We start from the raw sequence: 24,259 nt of genomic DNA, 5'->3' as shown, positions 1-24,259 counted from the left end.
CATGCTCTCTGAAGAATCTCAGAGACTTTTAAAGGCTTTCTGAAGAAGCTCAGGGTCTCTTTTTTTTTTTTAAATCAAAAAAGCTTACAGCACCTGGTATTCCCAGGCGGTCTCCCATCCAAGTACTAACCAGGCCCGACCCTGCTTAGCTTCCGAGATCAGACGAGATCGGGCGTGACCAAGGTGGTATGGCCGTAAGTGAAAACTGCTGCCAAAATTGGGTTATTTAAAAGGTTAGACCATTAATGAAGAAAACTAAGAAGAACTTTTGAAAAAACTCAAACTCTTTCATGCTCTCTGAAGAATCTCAGAGACTTTTAAAGGCTTTCTGAAGAAGCTCAGGGACTCTTTTTTTAAACTAAGAAGAACTTTTGAAAAAACTCAAACTCTTTCATGCTCTCTGAAGAATCTCAGAGACTTTTAAAGGCTTTCTGAAGAAGCTCAGTGAGTCTTTTTTTTAAAGTAAGAAGAACTTTTGAAAAAACTCAAACTCTTTCATGCTCTCTGAAGAATCTCAGAGACTTTTAAAGGCTTTCTGAAGAAGCTCAGGGACTATTTTTTTTTTTTAAATCAAAAAAGCTTACAGCACCTGGTATTCCCAGGCGGTCTCCCATCCAAGTACTAACCAGGCCCGACCCTGCTTAGCTTCCGAGATCAGACGAGATCGGGCGTGACCAAGGTGGTATGGCCGTAAGCGAAAACTGCTGCCAAAATTGGGCCATTTAAAAGGTTAGACCATTAATGAAGAAAACTAAGAAGAACTTTTGAAAAAACTCAAACTGTTTCATACTCTCTGTAGAATCTCAGAGACTTTTAAAGGCTTTCTGAAGAAGCTCAGTGAGTCTTTTTTTTAAACTAAGAAGAACTTTTGAAAAAACTGAAACTCTTTCATGCTCTCTGAAGAATCTCAGAGACTTTTAAAGGCTTTCTGCAGAAGCTCAGTGAGTCTTTTTTTTAAACTAAGAGGAACTTTTGAAAAAACTCAAACTCTTTCATGCTCTCTGAAGAATCTCAGAGACTTTTAAAGGCTTTCTGAAGAAGCTCAGGGACTCTTTTTTTTTTTTTTAAATCAAAAAAGCTTACAGCACCTGGTATTCCCAGGCGGTCTCCCATCCAAGTACTAACCAGGCCCGACCCTGCTTAGCTTCCGAGATCAGACGAGATCGGGCGTGACCAAGGTGGTATGGCCGTAAGCGAAAACTGCTGCCAAAATTGGGCCATTTAAAAGGTTAGACCATTAATGAAGAAAACTAAGAAGAACTTTTGAAAAAACTCAAACTGTTTCATACTCTCTGTAGAATCTCAGAGACTTTTAAAGGCTTTCTGAAGAAGCTCAGTGAGTCTTTTTTTTAAACTAAGAAGAACTTTTGAAAAAACTGAAACTCTTTCATGCTCTCTGAAGAATCTCAGAGACTTTTAAAGGCTTTCTGCAGAAGCTCAGTGAGTCTTTTTTTTAAACTAAGAGGAACTTTTGAAAAAACTCAAACTCTTTCATGCTCTCTGAAGAATCTCAGAGACTTTTAAAGGCTTTCTGAAGAAGCTCAGGGACTCTTTTTTTTTTTTTAAATCAAAAAAGCTTACAGCACCTGGTATTCCCAGGCGGTCTCCCATCCAAGTACTAACCAGGCCCGACCCTGCTTAGCTTCCGAGATCAGACGAGATCGGGCGTGACCAAGGTGGTATGGCCGTAAGCGAAAACTGCTGCCAAAATTGGTCAATTTAAAAGGTTAGACCATTAATGAAGAAAACTAAGAAGAACTTTTGAAAAAACTCAAACTCTTTCATGCTCTCTGAAGAATCTCAGAGACTTTTAAAGGCTTTCTGAAGAAGCTCAGTGAGTCTTTTTTTTAAACTAAGAAGAACTTTTGAAAAAACTCAAACTCTTTCATGCTCTCTGAAGAATCTCAGAGACTTTTAACGGCTTTCTGCAGAAGCTCAGTGAGTCTTTTTTTTTAAACTAAGAAGAACTTTTGAAAAAACTCAAACTCTTTCATGCTCTCTGAAGAATCTCAGAGACTTTTAAAGGCTTTCTGAAGAAGCTCAGGGACTCTTTTTTTTTTTTAAATCAAAAAAGCTTACAGCACCTGGTATTCCCAGGCGGTCTCCCATCCAAGTACTAACCAGGCCCGACCCTGCTTAGCTTCCGAGATCAGACGAGATCGGGCGTGACCAAGGTGGTATGGCCGTAAGTGAAAACTGCTGCCAAAATTGGGCTATTTAAAAGGTTAGACCATTAATGAAGAAAACTAAGAAGAACTTTTGAAAAAACTCAAACTCTTTCATGCTCTCTGAAGAATCTCAGAGACTTTTAAAGGCTTTCTGAAGAAGCTCAGGGACTCTTTTTTTAAACTAAGAAGAACTTTTGAAAAAACTCAAACTCTTTCATGCTCTCTGAAGAATCTCAGAGACTTTTAAAGGCTTTCTGAAGAAGCTCAGTGAGTCTTTTTTTTAAAGTAAGAAGAACTTTTGAAAAAACTCAAACTCTTTCATGCTCTCTGAAGAATCTCAGAGACTTTTAAAGGCTTTCTGAAGAAGCTCAGGGACTCTTTTTTTTTTTTTAAATCAAAAAAGCTTACAGCACCTGGTATTCCCAGGCGGTCTCCCATCCAAGTACTAACCAGGCCCGACCCTGCTTAGCTTCCGAGATCAGACGAGATCGGGCGTGACCAAGGTGGTATGGCCGTAAGCGAAAACTGCTGCCAAAATTGGGCCATTTAAAAGGTTAGACCATTAATGAAGAAAACTAAGAAGAACTTTTGAAAAAACTCAAACTGTTTCATACTCTCTGTAGAATCTCAGAGACTTTTAAAGGCTTTCTGAAGAAGCTCAGTGAGTCTTTTTTTTAAACTAAGAAGAACTTTTGAAAAAACTGAAACTCTTTCATGCTCTCTGAAGAATCTCAGAGACTTTTAAAGGCTTTCTGCAGAAGCTCAGTGAGTCTTTTTTTTAAACTAAGAGGAACTTTTGAAAAAACTCAAACTCTTTCATGCTCTCTGAAGAATCTCAGAGACTTTTAAAGGCTTTCTGAAGAAGCTCAGGGACTCTTTTTTTTTTTAAATCAAAAAAGCTTACAGCACCTGGTATTCCCAGGCGGTCTCCCATCCAAGTACTAACCAGGCCCGACCCTGCTTAGCTTCCGAGATCAGACGAGATCGGGCGTGACCAAGGTGGTATGGCCGTAAGCGAAAACTGCTGCCAAAATTGGGCCATTTAAAAGGTTAGACCATTAATGAAGAAAACTAAGAAGAACTTTTGAAAAAACTCAAACTCTTTCATGCTCTCTGAAGAATCTCAGAGACTTTTAAAGGCTTTCTGAAGAAGCTCAGTGAGTGTTTTTTTTAAACTAAGAAGAACTTTTGAAAAAACTCAAACTCTTTCATGCTCTCTGAAGAATCTCAGAGACTTTTAAAGGCTTTTCTGAAGAAGCTCAGTGAGTCTTTTTTTTTAAACTAAGAAGAACTTTTGAAAAAACTCAAACTCTTTCATGCTCTCTGAAGAATCTCAGAGACTTTTAAAGGCTTTCTGAAGAAGCTCAGGGACTCTTTTTTTTTAAACTAAGAAGAACTTTTGAAAAAACTCAAACTCTTTCATGCTCTCTGAAGAATCTCAGAGACTTTTAAAGGCTTTCTGAAGAAGCTCAGGGACTCTTTTTTTTTTTTAAATCAAAAAAGCTTACAGCACCTGGTATTCCCAGGCGGTCTCCCATCCAAGTACTAACCAGGCCCGACCCTGCTTAGCTTCCGAGATCAGACGAGATCGGGCGTGACCAAGGTGGTATGGCCGTAAGCGAAAACTGCTGCCAAAATTGGGCAATTTAAAAGGTTAGACCATTAATGAAGAAAACTAAGAAGAACTTTTGAAAAAACTCAAACTCTTTCATGCTCTCTGAAGAATCTCAGAGACTTTTAAAGGCTTTCTGAAGAAGCTCAGTGAGTCTTTTTTTTAAACTAAGAAGAACTTTTGAAAAAACTCAAACTCTTTCATGCTCTCTGAAGAATCTCAGAGACTTTTAAAGGCTTTCTGCAGAAGCTCAGTGAGTCTTTTTTTTTAAACTAAGAAGAACTTTTGAAAAAACTCAAACTCTTTCATGCTCTCTGAAGAATCTCAGAGACTTTTAAAGGCTTTCTGAAGAAGCTCAGGGACTCTTTTTTTTTTAAATCAAAAAAGCTTACAGCACCTGGTATTCCAAGGCGGTCTCCCATCCAAGTACTAACCAGGCCCGACCCTGCTTAGCTTCCGAGATCAGACGAGATCGGGCGTGACAAAGGTGGTATGACCGTAAGCGAAAACTGCTGCCAAAATTGGGCAATTTAAAAGGTTAGACCATTAATGAAGAAAACTAAGAAGAACTTTTGAAAAAACTCAAACTCTTTCATGCTCTCTGAAGAATCTCAGAGACTTTTAAAGGCTTTCTGAAGAAGCTCAGTGAGTCTTTTTTTTAAACTAAGAAGAACTTTTGAAAAAACTCAAACTCTTTCATGCTCTCTGAAGAATCTCAGAGACTTTTAAAGGCTTTCTGAAGAAGCTCAGTGAGTCTTTTTTTTAAACTAAGAAGAACTTTTGAAAAAACTCAAACTCTTTCATGCTCTCTGAAGAATCTCAGAGACTTTTAACGGCTTTCTGCAGAAGCTCAGTGAGTCTTTTTTTTTAAACTAAGAAGAACTTTTGAAAAAACTCAAACTCTTTCATGCTCTCTGAAGAATCTCAGAGACTTTTAAAGGCTTTCTGAAGAAGCTCAGGGACTCTTTTTTTTTTTAAATCAAAAAAGCTTACAGCACCTGGTATTCCCAGGCGGTCTCCCATCCAAGTACTAACCAGGCCCGACCCTGCTTAGCTTCCGAGATCAGACGAGATCGGGCGTGACCAAGGTGGTATGGCCGTAAGTGAAAACTGCTGCCAAAATTGGGCTATTTAAAAGGTTAGACCATTAATGAAGAAAACTAAGAAGAACTTTTGAAAAAACTCAAACTCTTTCATGCTCTCTGAAGAATCTCAGAGACTTTTAAAGGCTTTCTGAAGAAGCTCAGGGACTCTTTTTTTAAACTAAGAAGAACTTTTGAAAAAACTCAAACTCTTTCATGCTCTCTGAAGAATCTCAGAGACTTTTAAAGGCTTTCTGAAGAAGCTCAGTGAGTCTTTTTTTTAAAGTAAGAAGAACTTTTGAAAAAACTCAAACTCTTTCATGCTCTCTGAAGAATCTCAGAGACTTTTAAAGGCTTTCTGAAGAAGCTCAGGGACTCTTTTTTTTTTTTTAAATCAAAAAAGCTTACAGCACCTGGTATTCCCAGGCGGTCTCCCATCCAAGTACTAACCAGGCCCGACCCTGCTTAGCTTCCGAGATCAGACGAGATCGGGCGTGACCAAGGTGGTATGGCCGTAAGCGAAAACTGCTGCCAAAATTGGGCCATTTAAAAGGTTAGACCATTAATGAAGAAAACTAAGAAGAACTTTTGAAAAAACTCAAACTCTTTCATGCTCTCTGAAGAATCTCAGAGACTTTTAAAGGCTTTCTGAAGAAGCTCAGTGAGTGTTTTTTTTAAACTAAGAAGAACTTTTGAAAAAACTCAAACTCTTTCATGCTCTCTGAAGAATCTCAGAGACTTTTAAAGGCTTTTCTGAAGAAGCTCAGTGAGTCTTTTTTTTTAAACTAAGAAGAACTTTTGAAAAAACTCAAACTCTTTCATGCTCTCTGAAGAATCTCAGAGACTTTTAAAGGCTTTCTGAAGAAGCTCAGGGACTCTTTTTTTTTAAACTAAGAAGAACTTTTGAAAAAACTCAAACTCTTTCATGCTCTCTGAAGAATCTCAGAGACTTTTAAAGGCTTTCTGAAGAAGCTCAGGGACTCTTTTTTTTTTTTAAATCAAAAAAGCTTACAGCACCTGGTATTCCCAGGCGGTCTCCCATCCAAGTACTAACCAGGCCCGACCCTGCTTAGCTTCCGAGATCAGACGAGATCGGGCGTGACCAAGGTGGTATGGCCGTAAGCGAAAACTGCTGCCAAAATTGGGCAATTTAAAAGGTTAGACCATTAATGAAGAAAACTAAGAAGAACTTTTGAAAAAACTCAAACTCTTTCATGCTCTCTGAAGAATCTCAGAGACTTTTAAAGGCTTTCTGAAGAAGCTCAGTGAGTCTTTTTTTTAAACTAAGAAGAACTTTTGAAAAAACTCAAACTCTTTCATGCTCTCTGAAGAATCTCAGAGACTTTTAAAGGCTTTCTGCAGAAGCTCAGTGAGTCTTTTTTTTTAAACTAAGAAGAACTTTTGAAAAAACTCAAACTCTTTCATGCTCTCTGAAGAATCTCAGAGACTTTTAAAGGCTTTCTGAAGAAGCTCAGGGACTCTTTTTTTTTTAAATCAAAAAAGCTTACAGCACCTGGTATTCCAAGGCGGTCTCCCATCCAAGTACTAACCAGGCCCGACCCTGCTTAGCTTCCGAGATCAGACGAGATCGGGCGTGACAAAGGTGGTATGACCGTAAGCGAAAACTGCTGCCAAAATTGGGCAATTTAAAAGGTTAGACCATTAATGAAGAAAACTAAGAAGAACTTTTGAAAAAACTCAAACTCTTTCATGCTCTCTGAAGAATCTCAGAGACTTTTAAAGGCTTTCTGAAGAAGCTCAGTGAGTCTTTTTTTTAAACTAAGAAGAACTTTTGAAAAAACTCAAACTCTTTCATGCTCTCTGAAGAATCTCAGAGACTTTTAAAGGCTTTCTGAAGAAGCTCAGTGAGTCTTTTTTTTAAACTAAGAAGAACTTTTGAAAAAACTCAAACTCTTTCATGCTCTCTGAAGAATCTCAGAGACTTTTAACGGCTTTCTGCAGAAGCTCAGTGAGTCTTTTTTTTTAAACTAAGAAGAACTTTTGAAAAAACTCAAACTCTTTCATGCTCTCTGAAGAATCTCAGAGACTTTTAAAGGCTTTCTGAAGAAGCTCAGGGACTCTTTTTTTTTTTTAAATCAAAAAAGCTTACAGCACCTGGTATTCCCAGGCGGTCTCCCATCCAAGTACTAACCAGGCCCGACCCTGCTTAGCTTCCGAGATCAGACGAGATCGGGCGTGACCAAGGTGGTATGGCCGTAAGTGAAAACTGCTGCCAAAATTGGGCTATTTAAAAGGTTAGACCATTAATGAAGAAAACTAAGAAGAACTTTTGAAAAAACTCAAACTCTTTCATGCTCTCTGAAGAATCTCAGAGACTTTTAAAGGCTTTCTGAAGAAGCTCAGGGACTCTTTTTTTAAACTAAGAAGAACTTTTGAAAAAACTCAAACTCTTTCATGCTCTCTGAAGAATCTCAGAGACTTTTAAAGGCTTTCTGAAGAAGCTCAGTGAGTCTTTTTTTTAAAGTAAGAAGAACTTTTGAAAAAACTCAAACTCTTTCATGCTCTCTGAAGAATCTCAGAGACTTTTAAAGGCTTTCTGAAGAAGCTCAGGGACTCTTTTTTTTTTTTTAAATCAAAAAAGCTTACAGCACCTGGTATTCCCAGGCGGTCTCCCATCCAAGTACTAACCAGGCCCGACCCTGCTTAGCTTCCGAGATCAGACGAGATCGGGCGTGACCAAGGTGGTATGGCCGTAAGCGAAAACTGCTGCCAAAATTGGGCCATTTAAAAGGTTAGACCATTAATGAAGAAAACTAAGAAGAACTTTTGAAAAAACTCAAACTGTTTCATACTCTCTGTAGAATCTCAGAGACTTTTAAAGGCTTTCTGAAGAAGCTCAGTGAGTCTTTTTTTTAAACTAAGAAGAACTTTTGAAAAAACTGAAACTCTTTCATGCTCTCTGAAGAATCTCAGAGACTTTTAAAGGCTTTCTGCAGAAGCTCAGTGAGTCTTTTTTTTAAACTAAGAGGAACTTTTGAAAAAACTCAAACTCTTTCATGCTCTCTGAAGAATCTCAGAGACTTTTAAAGGCTTTCTGAAGAAGCTCAGGGACTCTTTTTTTTTTTTAAATCAAAAAAGCTTACAGCACCTGGTATTCCCAGGCGGTCTCCCATCCAAGTACTAACCAGGCCCGACCCTGCTTAGCTTCCGAGATCAGACGAGATCGGGCGTGACCAAGGTGGTATGGCCGTAAGCGAAAACTGCTGCCAAAATTGGGCCATTTAAAAGGTTAGACCATTAATGAAGAAAACTAAGAAGAACTTTTGAAAAAACTCAAACTCTTTCATGCTCTCTGAAGAATCTCAGAGACTTTTAAAGGCTTTCTGAAGAAGCTCAGTGAGTGTTTTTTTTAAACTAAGAAGAACTTTTGAAAAAACTCAAACTCTTTCATGCTCTCTGAAGAATCTCAGAGACTTTTAAAGGCTTTTCTGAAGAAGCTCAGTGAGTCTTTTTTTTTAAACTAAGAAGAACTTTTGAAAAAACTCAAACTCTTTCATGCTCTCTGAAGAATCTCAGAGACTTTTAAAGGCTTTCTGAAGAAGCTCAGGGACTCTTTTTTTTTAAACTAAGAAGAACTTTTGAAAAAACTCAAACTCTTTCATGCTCTCTGAAGAATCTCAGAGACTTTTAAAGGCTTTCTGAAGAAGCTCAGGGACTCTTTTTTTTTTTTAAATCAAAAAAGCTTACAGCACCTGGTATTCCCAGGCGGTCTCCCATCCAAGTACTAACCAGGCCCGACCCTGCTTAGCTTCCGAGATCAGACGAGATCGGGCGTGACCAAGGTGGTATGGCCGTAAGCGAAAACTGCTGCCAAAATTGGGCAATTTAAAAGGTTAGACCATTAATGAAGAAAACTAAGAAGAACTTTTGAAAAAACTCAAACTCTTTCATGCTCTCTGAAGAATCTCAGAGACTTTTAAAGGCTTTCTGAAGAAGCTCAGTGAGTCTTTTTTTTAAACTAAGAAGAACTTTTGAAAAAACTCAAACTCTTTCATGCTCTCTGAAGAATCTCAGAGACTTTTAAAGGCTTTCTGCAGAAGCTCAGTGAGTCTTTTTTTTTAAACTAAGAAGAACTTTTGAAAAAACTCAAACTCTTTCATGCTCTCTGAAGAATCTCAGAGACTTTTAAAGGCTTTCTGAAGAAGCTCAGGGACTCTTTTTTTTTTAAATCAAAAAAGCTTACAGCACCTGGTATTCCAAGGCGGTCTCCCATCCAAGTACTAACCAGGCCCGACCCTGCTTAGCTTCCGAGATCAGACGAGATCGGGCGTGACAAAGGTGGTATGACCGTAAGCGAAAACTGCTGCCAAAATTTGGCAATTTAAAAGGTTAGACCATTAATGAAGAAAACTAAGAAGAACTTTTGAAAAAACTCAAACTCTTTCATGCTCTCTGAAGAATCTCAGAGACTTTTAAAGGCTTTCTGAAGAAGCTCAGTGAGTCTTTTTTTTAAACTAAGAAGAACTTTTGAAAAAACTCAAACTCTTTCATGCTCTCTGAAGAATCTCAGAGACTTTTAAAGGCTTTCTGCAGAAGCTCAGTGAGTCTTTTTTTTTAAACTAAGAAGAACTTTTGAAAAAACTCAAACTCTTTCATGCTCTCTGAAGAATCTCAGAGACTTTTAAAGGCTTTCTGAAGAAGCTCAGGGACTCTTTTTTTTTTTTAAATCAAAAAAGCTTACAGCACCTGGTATTCCCAGGCGGTCTCCCATCCAAGTACTAACCAGGCCCGACCCTGCTTAGCTTCCGAGATCAGACGAGATCGGGCGTGACCAAGGTGGTATGGCCGTAAGTGAAAACTGCTGCCAAAATTGGGCTATTTAAAAGGTTAGACCATTAATGAAGAAAACTAAGAAGAACTTTTGAAAAAACTCAAACTCTTTCATGCTCTCTGAAGAATCTCAGAGACTTTTAAAGGCTTTCTGAAGAAGCTCAGGGACTCTTTTTTTAAACTAAGAAGAACTTTTGAAAAAACTCAAACTCTTTCATGCTCTCTGAAGAATCTCAGAGACTTTTAAAGGCTTTCTGAAGAAGCTCAGTGAGTCTTTTTTTTAAAGTAAGAAGAACTTTTGAAAAAACTCAAACTCTTTCATGCTCTCTGAAGAATCTCAGAGACTTTTAAAGGCTTTCTGAAGAAGCTCAGGGACTCTTTTTTTTTTTTTTAAATCAAAAAAGCTTACAGCACCTGGTATTCCCAGGCGGTCTCCCATCCAAGTACTAACCAGGCCCGACCCTGCTTAGCTTCCGAGATCAGACGAGATCGGGCGTGACCAAGGTGGTATGGCCGTAAGCGAAAACTGCTGCCAAAATTGGGCCATTTAAAAGGTTAGACCATTAATGAAGAAAACTAAGAAGAACTTTTGAAAAAACTCAAACTGTTTCATACTCTCTGTAGAATCTCAGAGACTTTTAAAGGCTTTCTGAAGAAGCTCAGTGAGTCTTTTTTTTAAACTAAGAAGAACTTTTGAAAAAACTGAAACTCTTTCATGCTCTCTGAAGAATCTCAGAGACTTTTAAAGGCTTTCTGCAGAAGCTCAGTGAGTCTTTTTTTTAAACTAAGAGGAACTTTTGAAAAAACTCAAACTCTTTCATGCTCTCTGAAGAATCTCAGAGACTTTTAAAGGCTTTCTGAAGAAGCTCAGGGACTCTTTTTTTTTTTAAATCAAAAAAGCTTACAGCACCTGGTATTCCCAGGCGGTCTCCCATCCAAGTACTAACCAGGCCCGACCCTGCTTAGCTTCCGAGATCAGACGAGATCGGGCGTGACCAAGGTGGTATGGCCGTAAGCGAAAACTGCTGCCAAAATTGGGCCATTTAAAAGGTTAGACCATTAATGAAGAAAACTAAGAAGAACTTTTGAAAAAACTCAAACTCTTTCATGCTCTCTGAAGAATCTCAGAGACTTTTAAAGGCTTTCTGAAGAAGCTCAGTGAGTCTTTTTTTTAAACTAAGAAGAACTTTTGAAAAAACTGAAACTCTTTCATGCTCTCTGAAGAATCTCAGAGACTTTTAAAGGCTTTCTGAAGAAGCTCAGGGACTCTTTTTTTTTTTTTAAATCAAAAAAGCTTACAGCACCTGGTATTCCCAGGCGGTCTCCCATCCAAGTACTAACCAGGCCCAACCCTGCTTAGCTTCCGAGATCAGACGAGATCGGGCGTGACCAAGGTGGTATGGCCGTAAGCGAAAACTGCTGCCAAAATTGGGCTATTTAAAAGGTTAGACCATTAATGAAGAAAACTAAGAAGAACTTTTGAAAAAACTCAAACTCTTTCATGCTCTCTGAAGAATCTCAGAGACTTTTAAAGGCTTTCTGAAGAAGCTCAGTGAGTGTTTTTTTTAAACTAAGAAGAACTTTTGAAAAAACTCAAACTCTTTCATGCTCTCTGAAGAATCTCAGAGACTTTTAAAGGCTTTCTGAAGAAGCTCAGTGAGTCTTTTTTTTAAACTAAGAAGAACTTTTGAAAAAACTCAAACTCTTTCATGCTCTCTGAAGAATCTCAGAGACTTTTAAAGGCTTTCTGAAGAAGCTCAGGGACTCTTTTTTTTTAAACTAAGAAGAACTTTTGAAAAAACTCAAACTCTTTCATGCTCTCTGAAGAATCTCAGAGACTTTTAAAGGCTTTCTGAAGAAGCTCAGGGACTCTTTTTTTTTTTAAATCAAAAAAGCTTACAGCACCTGGTATTCCCAGGCGGTCTCCCATCCAAGTACTAACCAGGCCCGACCCTGCTTAGCTTCCGAGATCAGACGAGATCGGGCGTGACCAAGGTGGTATGGCCGTAAGCGAAAACTGCTGCCAAAATTGGGTAATTTAAAAGGTTAGACCATTAATGAAGAAAACTAAGAAGAACTTTTGAAAAAACTCAAACTCTTTCATGCTCTCTGAAGAATCTCAGAGACTTTTAAAGGCTTTCTGAAGAAGCTCAGTGAGTCTTTTTTTTAAACTAAGAAGAACTTTTGAAAAAACTCAAACTCTTTCATGCTCTCTGAAGAATCTCAGAGACTTTTAAAGGCTTTCTGCAGAAGCTCAGTGAGTCTTTTTTTTTAAACTAAGAAGAACTTTTGAAAAAACTCAAACTCTTTCATGCTCTCTGAAGAATCTCAGAGACTTTTAAAGGCTTTCTGAAGAAGCTCAGGGACTCTTTTTTTTTTAAATCAAAAAAGCTTACAGCACCTGGTATTCCAAGGCGGTCTCCCATCCAAGTACTAACCAGGCCCGACCCTGCTTAGCTTCCGAGATCAGACGAGATCGGGCGTGACAAAGGTGGTATGGCCGTAAGCGAAAACTGCTGCCAAAATTGGGCAATTTAAAAGGTTAGACCATTAATGAAGAAAACTAAGAAGAACTTTTGAAAAAACTCAAACTCTTTCATGCTCTCTGAAGAATCTCAGAGACTTTTAAAGGCTTTCTGAAGAAGCTCAGTGAGTCTTTTTTTTAAACTAAGAAGAACTTTTGAAAAAACTCAAACTCTTTCATGCTCTCTGAAGAATCTCAGAGACTTTTAAAGGCTTTCTGCAGAAGCTCAGTGAGTCTTTTTTTTTAAACTAAGAAGAACTTTTGAAAAAACTCAAACTCTTTCATGCTCTCTGAAGAATCTCAGAGACTTTTAAAGGCTTTCGGAAGAAGCTCAGGGACTCTTTTTTTTTTTTAAATCAAAAAAGCTTACAGCACCTGGTATTCCCAGGCGGTCTCCCATCCAAGTACTAACCAGGCCCGACCCTGCTTAGCTTCCGAGATCAGACGAGATCGGGCGTGACCAAGGTAGTATGGCCGTAAGCGAAAACTGCTGCCAAAATTGGGCTACTTAAAAGGTTAAACCATTAATGAAGAAAACTATGAAGAACTTTTGAAAAAACTCAAACTCTTTCATGCTCTCTGAAGAATCTCAGAGACTTTTAAAGGCTTTCTGAAGAAGCTCAGTGAGTCTTTTTTTTAAACTAAGAAGAACTTTTGAAAAAACTCAAACTCTTTCATGCTCTCTGAAGAATCTCAGAGACTTTTAAAGGCTTTCTGAAGAAGCTCAGTGAGTCTTTTTTTTAAACTAAGAAGAACTTTTGAAAAAACTCAAACTCTTTCATGCTCTCTGAAGAATCTCAGAGACTTTTAAAGGCTTTCTGAAGAAGCTCAGGGACTCTTTTTTTTTTTTTTTTTAAATCAAAAAAGCTTACAGCACCTGGTATTCCCAGGCGGTCTCCCATCCAAGTACTAACCAGGCCCGACCCTGCTTAGCTTCCGAGATCAGACGAGATCAGGCGTGACCAAGGTGGTATGGCCGTAAGCGAAAACTGCTGCCAAAATTGGGCTATTTAAAAGGTTAGACCATTAATGAAGAAAACTAAGAAGAACTTTTGAAAAAACTCAAACTCTTTCATGCTCTCTGAAGAATCTCAGAGACTTTTAAAGGCTTTCTGAAGAAGCTCAGTGAGTCTTTTTTTTTAAACTAAGAGGAACTTTTGAAAAAACTCAAACTCTTTCATGCTCTCTGAAGAATCTCAGAGACTTTAAAGGGCTTTCTGAAGAAGCTCAGGGACTCTTTTTTTTTTTAAATAAAAAAAGCTTACAGCACCTGGTATTCCCAGGCGGTCTCCCATCCAAGTACTAACCAGGACCGACCCTGCTTAGCTTCCGAGATCAGACGAGATCGGGCGTGACTTTTTTTTTTTTTTTTTTTTTTTTTTTTTTTACCAACATTTCACATTTTACACATCATTTGCAACATATCACCTCATATACAATTCACTTAACATGTTTTCATATAATTCCTCTATCCTTAGATACCAACAAATTACAAGCTTAATTACTTTGGCATATTTATCTTATATTCATGAAAACATTCCATTACTCTTGTGTCAGTCCCAATAATAGTTTTGTAAAACCTCTCAGTTTGTCCATTCAAGTAGAAATATTCATACAATATCTGTATATGCCCTTCTAACTTCCTTTTAAAGAAAACCCACATATTAATGTTACCTTGCTTTCCTTTCATGACATTACTTCTGCACCATATTGCATATCTTGCCACGTTGAGAATAAAGTTGACTATATATTTATTTTGTCCTCTTCCTTTTAGTCCAAGTAAAAATACTTTATTCCATTCACTTTGTTCTTCAATTCTTTCTCCTAAAATTCCTTCCACAAATTTTTTAATTTCTCTCATAAAAACCTGAAGATTCGGACACAATAAAAACAAATGTAAAAACCCCTCATCTTCATTTTGACAGACATCACATCTTGCATTCTGCGCAATCCTCATTTTACATAGTCTCATTTTTGTATAAATAACATTATGTCTTAAAAGAAAATTAAAATTCTCAATCATTGGATCCATGTATCTTATTCTCAAATTTTCCCAAATGTTCTCAGCTTCAGTCCCTGGGAATAACCTAGTCCAAAAACCATTTGCTATTGGCTGAACAAAAACCCTTATTCTAAAATAATTATAAAACAATTTTAAAGAACATGATTGAATTGGAATTTTATTACTACTTTCTTTTAAAAACACTTCAACCTTTCCCTTTCCTTCATCTCTTTTTCCTATTCCTTCTATCCAATCTTTGGGAATTGCTTTTTTAATTTTGTCAAATTGTTGCTTTACTATGCCCCTTTCTACTTCTTCTCCATTCCCCTCAATTTCATCTATTATACCTTGAAGTGGTATAAAGCCATCGATTACCTCATACAAAACATCTCTCACTTTAATTATTCCTGCTGCCATCCATTGTTTAAAATATAATTCCTTCTCTTCATATAAAATATTAGCGTTTAAAAACAAAGGATGATTCAAAAACTCGTTCATACCTTCTGGCTTATACCGAATTGTCGGTAAAAATTCTTTCCATGCCCCTAAAACTTCTCTATAGAATTCAGGTATACCCTTTAACATATGTTCCTTCAATTTCATCCATATTATTCCCTCGCCCATATTTAGACCTCCACACTTATTCAAAAAATATTTCATTCCGTCCTTCCACTCATGTCTGTTATCTTCATTTAAAAATTTCTTCATTATCTTAACCCTTAGACTCTTCATTCTTAGAACAGGATCTAACAAACCTAAACCTCCCTTCTCAACAGGCCCTATCATAGTGTCATATGCAATTTTTGCTGGTTTGCCGTCCCAAATAAATTTTAAAATATATGTTTTCAGCTTCTTATATACCCAAATTGGTAATGGAGTTACTTCCAAAGCATACCATATTTTTGATAGCATCAGAGTATTCACAATCAAAATTTTACCTCTTAGGTTCAACAATCTTTGTCTCCAAAATGTCAATCTTCTCTCAATTCCTCCTAAAATCTCATCCCATATTATGTCTCTAGTTTTCTTTTCCTCCTTCCCAATTCTAATTCCCAAAACCTTCATGTTTTCTGTCTCCTCTTTAAAGTTAAGGTAGTCAGGTAATTGTTTTGCCGTTCCTATTCTCATCATTACAGTTTTGTCTATGTTTATTTTTGCTCCTGAACCCTTACAGTATTTTTGTATTTTCCCCATAGCTCCTTCAATGCTCTCAGTATCCTTTAAAATTAAAGTTGTGTTGTCTGCATATTGGTAAATTTTGTGTTCTTTTTCCATTCCACCAAAGCCAACTCCTTTAATATTTTCGTCTTCTGCAACCGCTAAACCTAAAGGTTCAGCCACAATACTATATAATAATGCAGATAAAGGGCATCCCTGTCTTATTGACCTTGTTATGCTAAAAACATCTGTCATAAAACCATTACACTTCACAAAACTAATTGCATCTTTATATAAAGCCCTAATCCATTTTATAAACTTATCCCCGAAACCAAATTGCTCTAAAAGTTCAAATAAAAAATCATTTTCTAGCCTATCGAAAGCTTTTTCCAAGTCTAAACTAACCATGTATCCCTCCTTTTTGTTTTCTATCATATAACTTACTTTATCCCTTATATTACTTACCGTATCTGTAATTTCCCTCCCTATAATTGAATACGCTTGATTCGTTGTTATTATTTCTGGTAAAACTTTCTTTAGTCGATTTGCCAAAACTTTGGCTAAAATTTTAAAATCCGTATTTAACATAGATATAGGCCTATAGTTCTTTAAATCTGCTGAGTCACCTTTTTTCTTAAAAATTAATTTTACCATTCCTACTCTCATCAATTGACTTGCTTCCCCCTTATCATATATTGCCTTATATATTTGTTTTAAAACCGGTGTTAATGTGTTCTTAAAAGCCTTATAAAACTCACTGGTCAATCCGTCTGCTCCTGGACTTTTACCATTATTCAACTGTGATATTGCTACCTCTATTTCTTCATCTAAAAGATCAGTATCACAACTTGCTTTATCTTCTTTAGTTACTTTTGTTTTTACCTTACTTAATAAAAACTGCTTTTCTTCTTCTTCTTGTGTCCCTTCACTTTTAAAAAGACGTGCATAAAACTCTTTTACACTTCCCAATATCTCTTTGGTTCCTTTCACTCTACTTCCATCCTGTTTCAATACCTCCTTTATTGTATCAGCCTTTTGTCTATTTTCCTCCAAGCTAAAAAAAAATTTTGTGCACCTTTCCCCTTCTATTACATTTTTTGCCCTACTCCTTATCATAGCTCCTCTACATTTTTCTCCTTCAATCTCCTTTAGTCTGCTCTCATATACTAAAATCGTTTCTATATCCCCATTCTCTTTTAGTAATTCTTCTTTCAAAACACTTCTAACTTTTAGCTCTTCTTTCCTCTTAATATTTTGTAACAAACTACTGTATCTTATTGAATATTTATTTATCTCATACTTTACATTATCCCACCACACCCTCTTATCCTCTTCATACATTCCATTCCCTCTTTCATTCTTTATTATTTCTTCTATCTTAATTTTATACCCTTCATCTTTTAATAGTTCATTATTTAAACACCATATCCCCTTTCCCCTCTCCATCCCCGTCTCGTTCAAATGTACCATTAACATGCCATGGTCACTTAAAGAGGTCATCTTATAATATATTTTATCAATCTTTCTCTTCATATTACTTTTAATCAACATAAAATCTATTCTACTTTGCATCATTTGATCTTTTACCAACTGTCGTCTTGAGAAGTCTTTTATACCCTCATTCATCTCTCTCCATATGTCTATTAGATCATATTTATCCATTAATTTGAGCAACTCTTCTCTCCCACTGTCTCTTTTATATACCATGTCATTTGTTATATCCATTCTACTGAAAACTGTATTGAAATCACCCATTAAAACAATATTTCCCCATTTTTCTATCAGGCCATTTAAATTATTAAAAAACATTTTCTTTTCCGCCTCAGCGTTTGGTGCATGTACATTACACAGAAAAACATTTTCCCCTCCTATATCCATTTTCACAATAATGCATTTTCCTTCTTTATCCTGGTATATGATTTCAACATCATCACTCAAGTTTCTTTTACATAAAACAGCAACTCCTTTCCCTTTCCCCCCTTCCCCATTATTATAATAAATTCCTCCTTTCCATCTTCTTTTAAAACTGTCCATCATTTCATCTTTCCAAAATGTTTCCTGCAATAATATTACATCAGCTTTTTTGCATAACTCTTTCAGTTTTTCAAATTTATCCACACTAGTTAATCCCCTCACATTGATTGAAACAATACATAGAGTCATTAAAAACAACACATTCATGTTTCATTCTTTTCTCCCCCCTTCTCCCTTAAATCTCCATCTTCTTTTGTACTTAAGCTCATTCTCCTTCTCTGTCCTTTTTCCCTACTTTCTTCTACATTTGGTTTGTTCAATATTCCTCTTTTCATTCCCCTCCTAAGCTCCTCCAAATTAACTTCTATGCATTCCTCAACTTGCTCCTTCTCATTTTTATCTTCCCTCCTCTCTTTTATTGTATCATCCACCGGGCCCACAATGCCTTCTTCCATAATTCCCTCCATCTTGTCCACCTCTCCTCCCTCCAACTTCTTGTCTCCACCCTTTTCTTGCTCATGCCCTTTACTATCCTCATTGTCTTCTACAGTCCCATCCTTCTCTTCTTCATTATTGACAGTGTCCATTATTTCCATATTATTCTCAGATTCACCATTTTCCGCTTCATCATTAACCTCTTCTTCATGTTCACTTTCACAATCACATCTCATAAATGCTTTCTTACAATCAGGACATTTATCAGCTTTACAGTCTTTCGCAAAATGTCCTTGCTCATAGCATTCAAAGCATTTAAAATCAGGACAGTCCCTTAATATATGTCCTGGCTGCATGCACATGCGACAAAGTTTCTCCTGTCCATCGTGAATTACCCTAAAGTACTGAGCGCCATCTGCGGTTTCAAATTTTGCGCTATAGGGCAGTGAAGTTACCTCTTTAGGAAATTTAACTTTCACATACCTCGTTCCGTCAGCAATGTTCGTTCCAGGATAGACTCTCCTCTTTATTTTCATCAAGGGAGTGACTCCCCAAAACTTCAATTTGACCTCAATCACTTCATCCTCTAAATATGCCGGCAGGTGAAGAAAAGATACCATATGCTCCTTTACCTCCAACCTCCTTACTTCGAAGAATTGACCTTTTATTTCCATTCCGTCCAATAACACATCACAAACATCTGCACCTTCCAATGTCAGCTCATATTCTTTGCCCGGCTTGGGTCTCACAGCTAACAGTTTGCCAAATCCAATCTTCTGTGTCACTGCTTTAATGATGTCTTCAGCTTTTACCTCCTTGTTGTCCCTCAAATCAATCACCACCGTCGCTTCTTTCAGATAATCCACTCGTTTCTTGATGTTCTGTTGTCCTTCATGATCCATATTTACTCCATTAGCCTCTCTTGAACCTTTATGTGCTCCATTTCGCTCAATCCGTTCTTCCAGTCCGCCTGCCATTCCTAGGTCGTTGCCATGTGGTCCGTCCATTGTTCTAACAAAACAAGGATCGCTTCCAAGCAGATCTACTGCTTGGAGCTTAAACGCGTGCCTTATAAATCAAACTTAGATCTCCTTCCAAGATATAAACAAAAAACTAAAATTAAACAATGAAGCTTTAGAAGAGCCTTTCTCTCCCAACTGCAGTCACACACACTTCCTACTTGCTCTAGAGCGCTCAAGGTGGTATGGCCGTAAGCGAAAACTGCTGCCAAAATTGGGCTATTTAAAAGGTTAGACCATTAATGAAGAAAACTAAGAAGAACTTTTGAAAAAACTCAAACTCTTTCATGCTCTCTGAAGAATCTCAGAGACTTTTAAAGGCTTTCTGAAGAAGCTCAGTGAGTCTTTTTTTTAAACTAAGAAGAACTTTTGAAAAAAAACTCAAACTCTTTCATGCTCTCTGAAGAATCTCAGAGACTTTTAAAGGCTTTCTGAAGAAGCTCAGTGAGTCTTTTTTTTAAACTAAGAAGAACTTTTGAAAAAACTCAAACTCTTTCATGCTCTCTGAAGAATCTCAGAGACTTTTAAAGGCTTTCTGAAGAAGCTCAGGGACTCTTTTTTTTTTTAAAATCAAAAAAGCTTACAGCACCTGGTATTCCCAGGCGGTCTCCCATCCAAGTACTAACCAGGCCCGACCCTGCTTAGCTTCCAAGATCAGACGAGATCAGGCGTGACCAAGGTGGTATGGCCGTAAGCGAAAACTGCTGCCAAAATTGGGCTATTTAAAAGGTTAGACCATTAATGAAGAAAACTAAGAAGAACTTTTGAAAAAACTCAAACTCTTTCATGCTCTCTGAAGAATCTCAGAGACTTTTAAAGGCTTTCTGAAGAAGCTCAGTGAGTCTTTTTTTTTAAACTAAGAGGAACTTTTGAAAAAACTCAAACTCTTTCATGCTCTCTGAAGAATCTCAGAGACTTTTAAAGGCTTTCTGAAGAAGCTCAGGGACTCTTTTTTTTTTTTTAAATAAAAAAAGCTTACAGCACCTGGTATTCCCAGGCGGTCTCCCATCCAAGTACTAACCAGGCCCGACCCTGCTTAGCTTCCGAGATCAGACGAGATCAGGCGTGACTTTTTTTTTTTTTTTTTTTTTTTTTTATTATAAAATATTTACATTACATTACATTTAAGAACAATCTGAATCACATGCAGGCAATTTTACATTGAAATGAAACCATGTTTTTTCCACAAACGGGTTATTCTGTACAAAATTCTTGTCAAAAACCTCTTCTTTCACTTCCATTTTAAAATAATCATATAATGCTTGAAGAATAAAAAGCATCCTTTGCTTGAAAAGTATACATACTGAAACACTCCCCTTTTTTTCTTTTACTATGTTCCTTCTTTTCCAAACTATTAATCTTGCAACTGCCAATATCATATTTAAAAAGCTAACATTATTGGCTTTACCTTTAAACCCAAACAAAAATAATGTTTCCCAATTCTCATCAATTACTTTGTCTTCTACTCCCAATTTTCTAACCATTACTTTCAATTTTTTAATAAAGCATTTCAACTTTATACATTTAAAAAATAAATGTAATACTCCTTCATCTTCTATTGTACAAACTTTGCATTTTGCATCCATTGCTGCACCAATCTTACACAGTCTCATTTCATTCCACAAACAATTATGTCTTAACAAAAAATCAAAATTCTCTAAAATAGGACTTTTCCACCATGATCTTAGAGTTTGCCATAATTCTTTTGTTTCCAAATTAGGATATAGTCTATGCCAATACTCTTCTGCTTTTGGCTTCTTAAAAACATCTTTACAAAAACAGGAATAAAAAAAACTTAATTTTAATTCATTAAAAGCATGTTGTTCGTTATTGATTTCAACACTAACCTCCATTCTATCACCTGCACTTGTTCCTGGTTTCCCTTCCAAAACCTTCATCCATTCTTTTGGTATTATCTCTTTCATTTTCCCATATTGATCTTCTAAAACTAAATTACTTTCTTCTTCATAATTTTCTTCAATTGCATCTCTTATCCCTTGTGTCGGCAGAAAACCAGGTACCACTTCATACATGATATCTTTAATTTGTCTCAACCCTGCATTATACCACTTTTTAAAAAATATTGTGTGACCAACTACCTTAAGTGATTTGTTTAAAAACAGTGGTTGTCTTAAAATCTCATCTTTATTCAAAGATGTACAAACAACATGCTTTCCATACTCTCCCCATGCTCTTAAGACTTCTTTATAATATTCTGGAATTCTATTCATCATATGTTCTTTTAATTTCATCCATAAAACATCATCTCCTATTTGTCCACATTGGTTTAAAAAGAAACTCATTACTTCTTTCCAAGCATATTTATCATCATTCCAATATTTTTTAATTAATTTTATTCTTATGCTCTTCATTCTCATTAAAGGATCCAACAGTCCTAGCCCTCCTTCCTCAACTTTCCCAATTAGAGTATCATATGCAATTTTTGCCGGTTTGCTTTCCCATAAGAAATTAAGCATTAAACTTTTTATTTTTTTATATACTTCTAATGGCATGCTTACAGATCCCAAAACATACCACATTTTAGATAAAAACAAAGAATTCAAAACCAAAACCTTCCCTTTTAAAAACAATCCTCTTAATCGCCAAAAATTCAACCTTTTTTCCATTCCTTGTATAACCTCCTCCCATACCAACTTCCTTAATACACATTCATTTTCTCCAACTCTTATCCCTAAAATTTTCATACTTTCTTTCTGTTCTTTAAATGGAATTTTGACTGGTAACTCGTTCATTTCCCCAATCCTCATATATGTCGTTTTTTCTTTATTAACTTTTGCCCCGGTTCCCCCACAATATTTCCCAAAAACCTCCATCACTTTTTCTACACTTTTAATGTCTTTAATAAACAACGTTGTATCATCAGCATACTGATATATCTTGTGTTCTGTTTTTTCTCCTTTTATCACTATTCCTTTTATACTTTTTTCCATTTCTATTGCCTGTCCCAAAGTTTCAGACACTATAGTATATAACAATGGCGACATAGGACATCCTTGTCGGATAGATCTCATTACTTTAAAATCTTCAGTTAAAAACCCATTCACTTTAACACAACTTGTAATGTCTGTATATATACATTTTATCCATTTAATAAAATTCTTACCAAATCCAAACCTCTCCATTGCATGCATCAAATATTTATGCTCCACCCTATCAAACGCTTTTTCCAAATCTACACTTATTATATAACCATTTTCTTTTGCATCCCTCATATACCATATCAAATCTCTTATACTATTAGTTATATCAGAAATATCTCTATTTAAAACAGCATATGCTTGATTAGTTGTGATTATATTAGGCACAACTTTTTTTAATCTATTGGCTAATACTTTCGTTAATATTTTATAATCGGTATTCAACATACTAAGTGGTCTGTAATTTTTTAAATCCCCTCTTTCCCCCTTTCTTTTGTATATTAACTTAACTACTCCCCTCTTCATACTTTGCGTTAATTCACCCTTCTCCATAACATCAATAAATATTTCATTTAATATTGGACATAGGATATTTTTAAAAACCTTATAAAATTCCGCTGATAAACCATCTATTCCTGGAGTTTTACCATTCCTTAACTGATCAATTGCTGTTTCTATTTCCTCCTCCGTAATATTGCTCTCACACATTTCTCTGTCTTCCTTGTTCACTTTACTTTTGATTTTGTCTAATAAGAAACCCTCATCATCTGCACTTACCTCATTTTCCGTAAATAGATCCTTGTAATATCTTTTAATTTCATTTAATATTCCTTCTTTATCTTCCACTGTCCTTCCATCTTGTGTGTTAATATTTTTAATTATGTCTGCTTTCTGCCTATTTTTCTCTAATTCATAAAAATATTTAGTACTTCTTTCTCCTTCTATTATGTTTTTGGCTCTGCTCCTTATTATTGCACCCTTACACTTTTCTCCCTCTATATTCTTCATTTTTTCTTGTAGTTCTATTATCTTATCAATGTTTTTCTCTCCACCAGTTATTTTCCTCATTTCTTCATCCCATTCTTTTTTAACTTTGTTTTCTGTAAATCTTTTAGCTCTCTGTACTTTTTTAGAGTAATGTATCGAAAACCTCTTTATTCTGTTTTTCAAGCAATCCCACCAAAAACGTTTCTCCTTTTCATACATCTCATCGTTTATACTACTTATTATTATACTTTCTATTTCTATTCTGTAAGTTCCCATTTTTAAAAGTTCTGTATTTAACATCCATGTCCCCTTCCCTTTGATAACCTCATTAAAATCCATCGTTATCCATAAAAAATCATGATCACTTTCACTATACATTTTATACACTGCTTTTGATACATTGTATAGGTCTTTTCTCTCGCATAATAATAAATCTATTCTACTTTGCTTTAAGTCTCCCTCAACAATTTGCCTTCGTGAGTAATCCCTTTTAAAACCATTCCTCTCTCTCCACACATCAACCAAATCGTATTTCCTCATCATATTATATAATTCATTTCGCCCTCTATCAGCTCTAAAAACCATTGACTCATCTATATCAATTCTCTGCAGCACTGTATTAAAATCCCCTACCAGGAAAATATTTTCTTGTTTCTCCATTATAATACTTAGTCTTTTATAGAAATCAAACTTTTCACTTTCCTCATTCGGTGCATGAATGTTACACACTTTTATTTCTCTCCCTTTGTATACTAATTTAATCATTATTATTCGACACCTTGTGTCTTTATATTCTATTTTGTTTTCCTCAAATATCCCTCTTTTAATTAATATTGCTACACCCCTCTTCCTCGACAAATCACAATTCATATATATTTCACCATCCCATAATTTCCTCATTTCATTACCTATTTCATCATCCCAATACGTCTCTTGTTAACATAATACATCACACTTTTTGGTCAAAACCATCAAATTCTCCATTTTCTGAATTTTTGTTAAACCCCTTGCATTCAATGATACAAAACATAATGAACTCATTCGCACAAAAAATAATAATAATAAAAAAAAATACAAAATAAACAAGAAAATACAAAAATCCAGCCAACAATCATTTGTTAACTTCCTCTAGTAATGCAAGTCTTAATTCTCTTTTCTTCTCTTTCTCCTTCTCTATCTTCCCCATTAATTTTTCTCTTCTTATCTTTTGTTTTTTCAGTACCTGTTCAATGTTTATACTTGCATCTTTAAGTTTTGATTTTGTACCTCTGCTCAAGTTTACTTTCCCTTTACTTTTAACTCCATTGCTCCTTTCACCCATTTCTCCTTCTCTTACCTCACTCAATATCTTGGTTTCTTTGTCTTCCGGTCCTTCTTCACTTTGTCCTTTTTTATCATATTGTTCACTGTCCTCCGCATGCTCTCGATTTTCAAGTAAATCCACCTTAGTTAGGTTTTCGTTCTCTGCGTCGGTCTCTTCATCCTGACTTTCATCTTCATCTTCATTTTGTTCAACTTCAACTCTTTTTTCCTGCTCCGACGCTTCATTACTCCCTTCACTTGCAGCG

General features: G+C 36.1%; 27 non-coding genes across 27 annotated transcripts; all 27 read right to left on the bottom strand.

Moving 5' to 3' along the window:
* Positions 1-81: 81 nt before the first annotated feature.
* LOC143716669 (5S ribosomal RNA) lies at positions 82-200 on the bottom strand. The gene has a single exon (XR_013196133.1). It is a non-coding gene; the product is annotated as a 5S ribosomal RNA (ribosomal RNA).
* Positions 201-577: 377 nt separating this feature from the next.
* On the bottom strand, positions 578-696 carry LOC143716792 (5S ribosomal RNA). Its single transcript, XR_013196247.1, has one exon. It is a non-coding gene; the product is annotated as a 5S ribosomal RNA (ribosomal RNA).
* Positions 697-1,076: 380 nt separating this feature from the next.
* Positions 1,077-1,195, bottom strand: LOC143716790 (5S ribosomal RNA). Its single transcript, XR_013196246.1, has one exon. It is a non-coding gene; the product is annotated as a 5S ribosomal RNA (ribosomal RNA).
* A 379-nt stretch (positions 1,196-1,574) lies between these two features.
* LOC143716789 (5S ribosomal RNA) lies at positions 1,575-1,693 on the bottom strand. Its single transcript, XR_013196245.1, has one exon. It is a non-coding gene; the product is annotated as a 5S ribosomal RNA (ribosomal RNA).
* A 379-nt stretch (positions 1,694-2,072) lies between these two features.
* On the bottom strand, positions 2,073-2,191 carry LOC143716668 (5S ribosomal RNA). Its single transcript, XR_013196132.1, has one exon. It is a non-coding gene; the product is annotated as a 5S ribosomal RNA (ribosomal RNA).
* A 378-nt stretch (positions 2,192-2,569) lies between these two features.
* Positions 2,570-2,688, bottom strand: LOC143716788 (5S ribosomal RNA). The gene has a single exon (XR_013196244.1). It is a non-coding gene; the product is annotated as a 5S ribosomal RNA (ribosomal RNA).
* A 377-nt stretch (positions 2,689-3,065) lies between these two features.
* LOC143716787 (5S ribosomal RNA) lies at positions 3,066-3,184 on the bottom strand. Its single transcript, XR_013196243.1, has one exon. It is a non-coding gene; the product is annotated as a 5S ribosomal RNA (ribosomal RNA).
* Positions 3,185-3,669: 485 nt separating this feature from the next.
* Positions 3,670-3,788, bottom strand: LOC143716786 (5S ribosomal RNA). Its single transcript, XR_013196242.1, has one exon. It is a non-coding gene; the product is annotated as a 5S ribosomal RNA (ribosomal RNA).
* A 377-nt stretch (positions 3,789-4,165) lies between these two features.
* On the bottom strand, positions 4,166-4,284 carry LOC143716745 (5S ribosomal RNA). The gene has a single exon (XR_013196206.1). It is a non-coding gene; the product is annotated as a 5S ribosomal RNA (ribosomal RNA).
* Positions 4,285-4,766: 482 nt separating this feature from the next.
* Positions 4,767-4,885, bottom strand: LOC143716667 (5S ribosomal RNA). The gene has a single exon (XR_013196131.1). It is a non-coding gene; the product is annotated as a 5S ribosomal RNA (ribosomal RNA).
* Positions 4,886-5,263: 378 nt separating this feature from the next.
* On the bottom strand, positions 5,264-5,382 carry LOC143716785 (5S ribosomal RNA). Its single transcript, XR_013196241.1, has one exon. It is a non-coding gene; the product is annotated as a 5S ribosomal RNA (ribosomal RNA).
* A 485-nt stretch (positions 5,383-5,867) lies between these two features.
* LOC143716775 (5S ribosomal RNA) lies at positions 5,868-5,986 on the bottom strand. The gene has a single exon (XR_013196236.1). It is a non-coding gene; the product is annotated as a 5S ribosomal RNA (ribosomal RNA).
* Positions 5,987-6,363: 377 nt separating this feature from the next.
* Positions 6,364-6,482, bottom strand: LOC143716744 (5S ribosomal RNA). Its single transcript, XR_013196205.1, has one exon. It is a non-coding gene; the product is annotated as a 5S ribosomal RNA (ribosomal RNA).
* Positions 6,483-6,965: 483 nt separating this feature from the next.
* Positions 6,966-7,084, bottom strand: LOC143716666 (5S ribosomal RNA). Its single transcript, XR_013196130.1, has one exon. It is a non-coding gene; the product is annotated as a 5S ribosomal RNA (ribosomal RNA).
* Positions 7,085-7,462: 378 nt separating this feature from the next.
* Positions 7,463-7,581, bottom strand: LOC143716763 (5S ribosomal RNA). Its single transcript, XR_013196224.1, has one exon. It is a non-coding gene; the product is annotated as a 5S ribosomal RNA (ribosomal RNA).
* A 378-nt stretch (positions 7,582-7,959) lies between these two features.
* Positions 7,960-8,078, bottom strand: LOC143716752 (5S ribosomal RNA). The gene has a single exon (XR_013196213.1). It is a non-coding gene; the product is annotated as a 5S ribosomal RNA (ribosomal RNA).
* Positions 8,079-8,563: 485 nt separating this feature from the next.
* On the bottom strand, positions 8,564-8,682 carry LOC143716741 (5S ribosomal RNA). The gene has a single exon (XR_013196202.1). It is a non-coding gene; the product is annotated as a 5S ribosomal RNA (ribosomal RNA).
* A 377-nt stretch (positions 8,683-9,059) lies between these two features.
* On the bottom strand, positions 9,060-9,178 carry LOC143716743 (5S ribosomal RNA). Its single transcript, XR_013196204.1, has one exon. It is a non-coding gene; the product is annotated as a 5S ribosomal RNA (ribosomal RNA).
* A 379-nt stretch (positions 9,179-9,557) lies between these two features.
* LOC143716665 (5S ribosomal RNA) lies at positions 9,558-9,676 on the bottom strand. Its single transcript, XR_013196129.1, has one exon. It is a non-coding gene; the product is annotated as a 5S ribosomal RNA (ribosomal RNA).
* A 379-nt stretch (positions 9,677-10,055) lies between these two features.
* LOC143716729 (5S ribosomal RNA) lies at positions 10,056-10,174 on the bottom strand. Its single transcript, XR_013196191.1, has one exon. It is a non-coding gene; the product is annotated as a 5S ribosomal RNA (ribosomal RNA).
* Positions 10,175-10,551: 377 nt separating this feature from the next.
* Positions 10,552-10,670, bottom strand: LOC143716718 (5S ribosomal RNA). The gene has a single exon (XR_013196180.1). It is a non-coding gene; the product is annotated as a 5S ribosomal RNA (ribosomal RNA).
* A 275-nt stretch (positions 10,671-10,945) lies between these two features.
* On the bottom strand, positions 10,946-11,064 carry LOC143716830 (5S ribosomal RNA). The gene has a single exon (XR_013196279.1). It is a non-coding gene; the product is annotated as a 5S ribosomal RNA (ribosomal RNA).
* A 482-nt stretch (positions 11,065-11,546) lies between these two features.
* Positions 11,547-11,665, bottom strand: LOC143716707 (5S ribosomal RNA). The gene has a single exon (XR_013196169.1). It is a non-coding gene; the product is annotated as a 5S ribosomal RNA (ribosomal RNA).
* A 377-nt stretch (positions 11,666-12,042) lies between these two features.
* On the bottom strand, positions 12,043-12,161 carry LOC143716721 (5S ribosomal RNA). The gene has a single exon (XR_013196183.1). It is a non-coding gene; the product is annotated as a 5S ribosomal RNA (ribosomal RNA).
* Positions 12,162-12,540: 379 nt separating this feature from the next.
* Positions 12,541-12,659, bottom strand: LOC143716664 (5S ribosomal RNA). Its single transcript, XR_013196128.1, has one exon. It is a non-coding gene; the product is annotated as a 5S ribosomal RNA (ribosomal RNA).
* Positions 12,660-13,042: 383 nt separating this feature from the next.
* LOC143716662 (5S ribosomal RNA) lies at positions 13,043-13,161 on the bottom strand. Its single transcript, XR_013196126.1, has one exon. It is a non-coding gene; the product is annotated as a 5S ribosomal RNA (ribosomal RNA).
* A 6,181-nt stretch (positions 13,162-19,342) lies between these two features.
* Positions 19,343-19,461, bottom strand: LOC143716742 (5S ribosomal RNA). Its single transcript, XR_013196203.1, has one exon. It is a non-coding gene; the product is annotated as a 5S ribosomal RNA (ribosomal RNA).
* Between the last annotated feature and the right edge of the window lie 4,798 nt (positions 19,462-24,259).

Source organism: Siphateles boraxobius, unplaced genomic scaffold (genome assembly GCF_051911475.1).
Source record: "Siphateles boraxobius isolate OS27281-9 unplaced genomic scaffold, OSU_SipBor_1 6, whole genome shotgun sequence".
In the NCBI taxonomy this organism is placed as follows: Eukaryota; Metazoa; Chordata; class Actinopteri; order Cypriniformes; family Leuciscidae; genus Siphateles; species Siphateles boraxobius.
The sequence above is the reverse complement of the archived record's forward strand: the minus strand, read 5'-3'. Positions and strand labels throughout refer to the sequence as shown.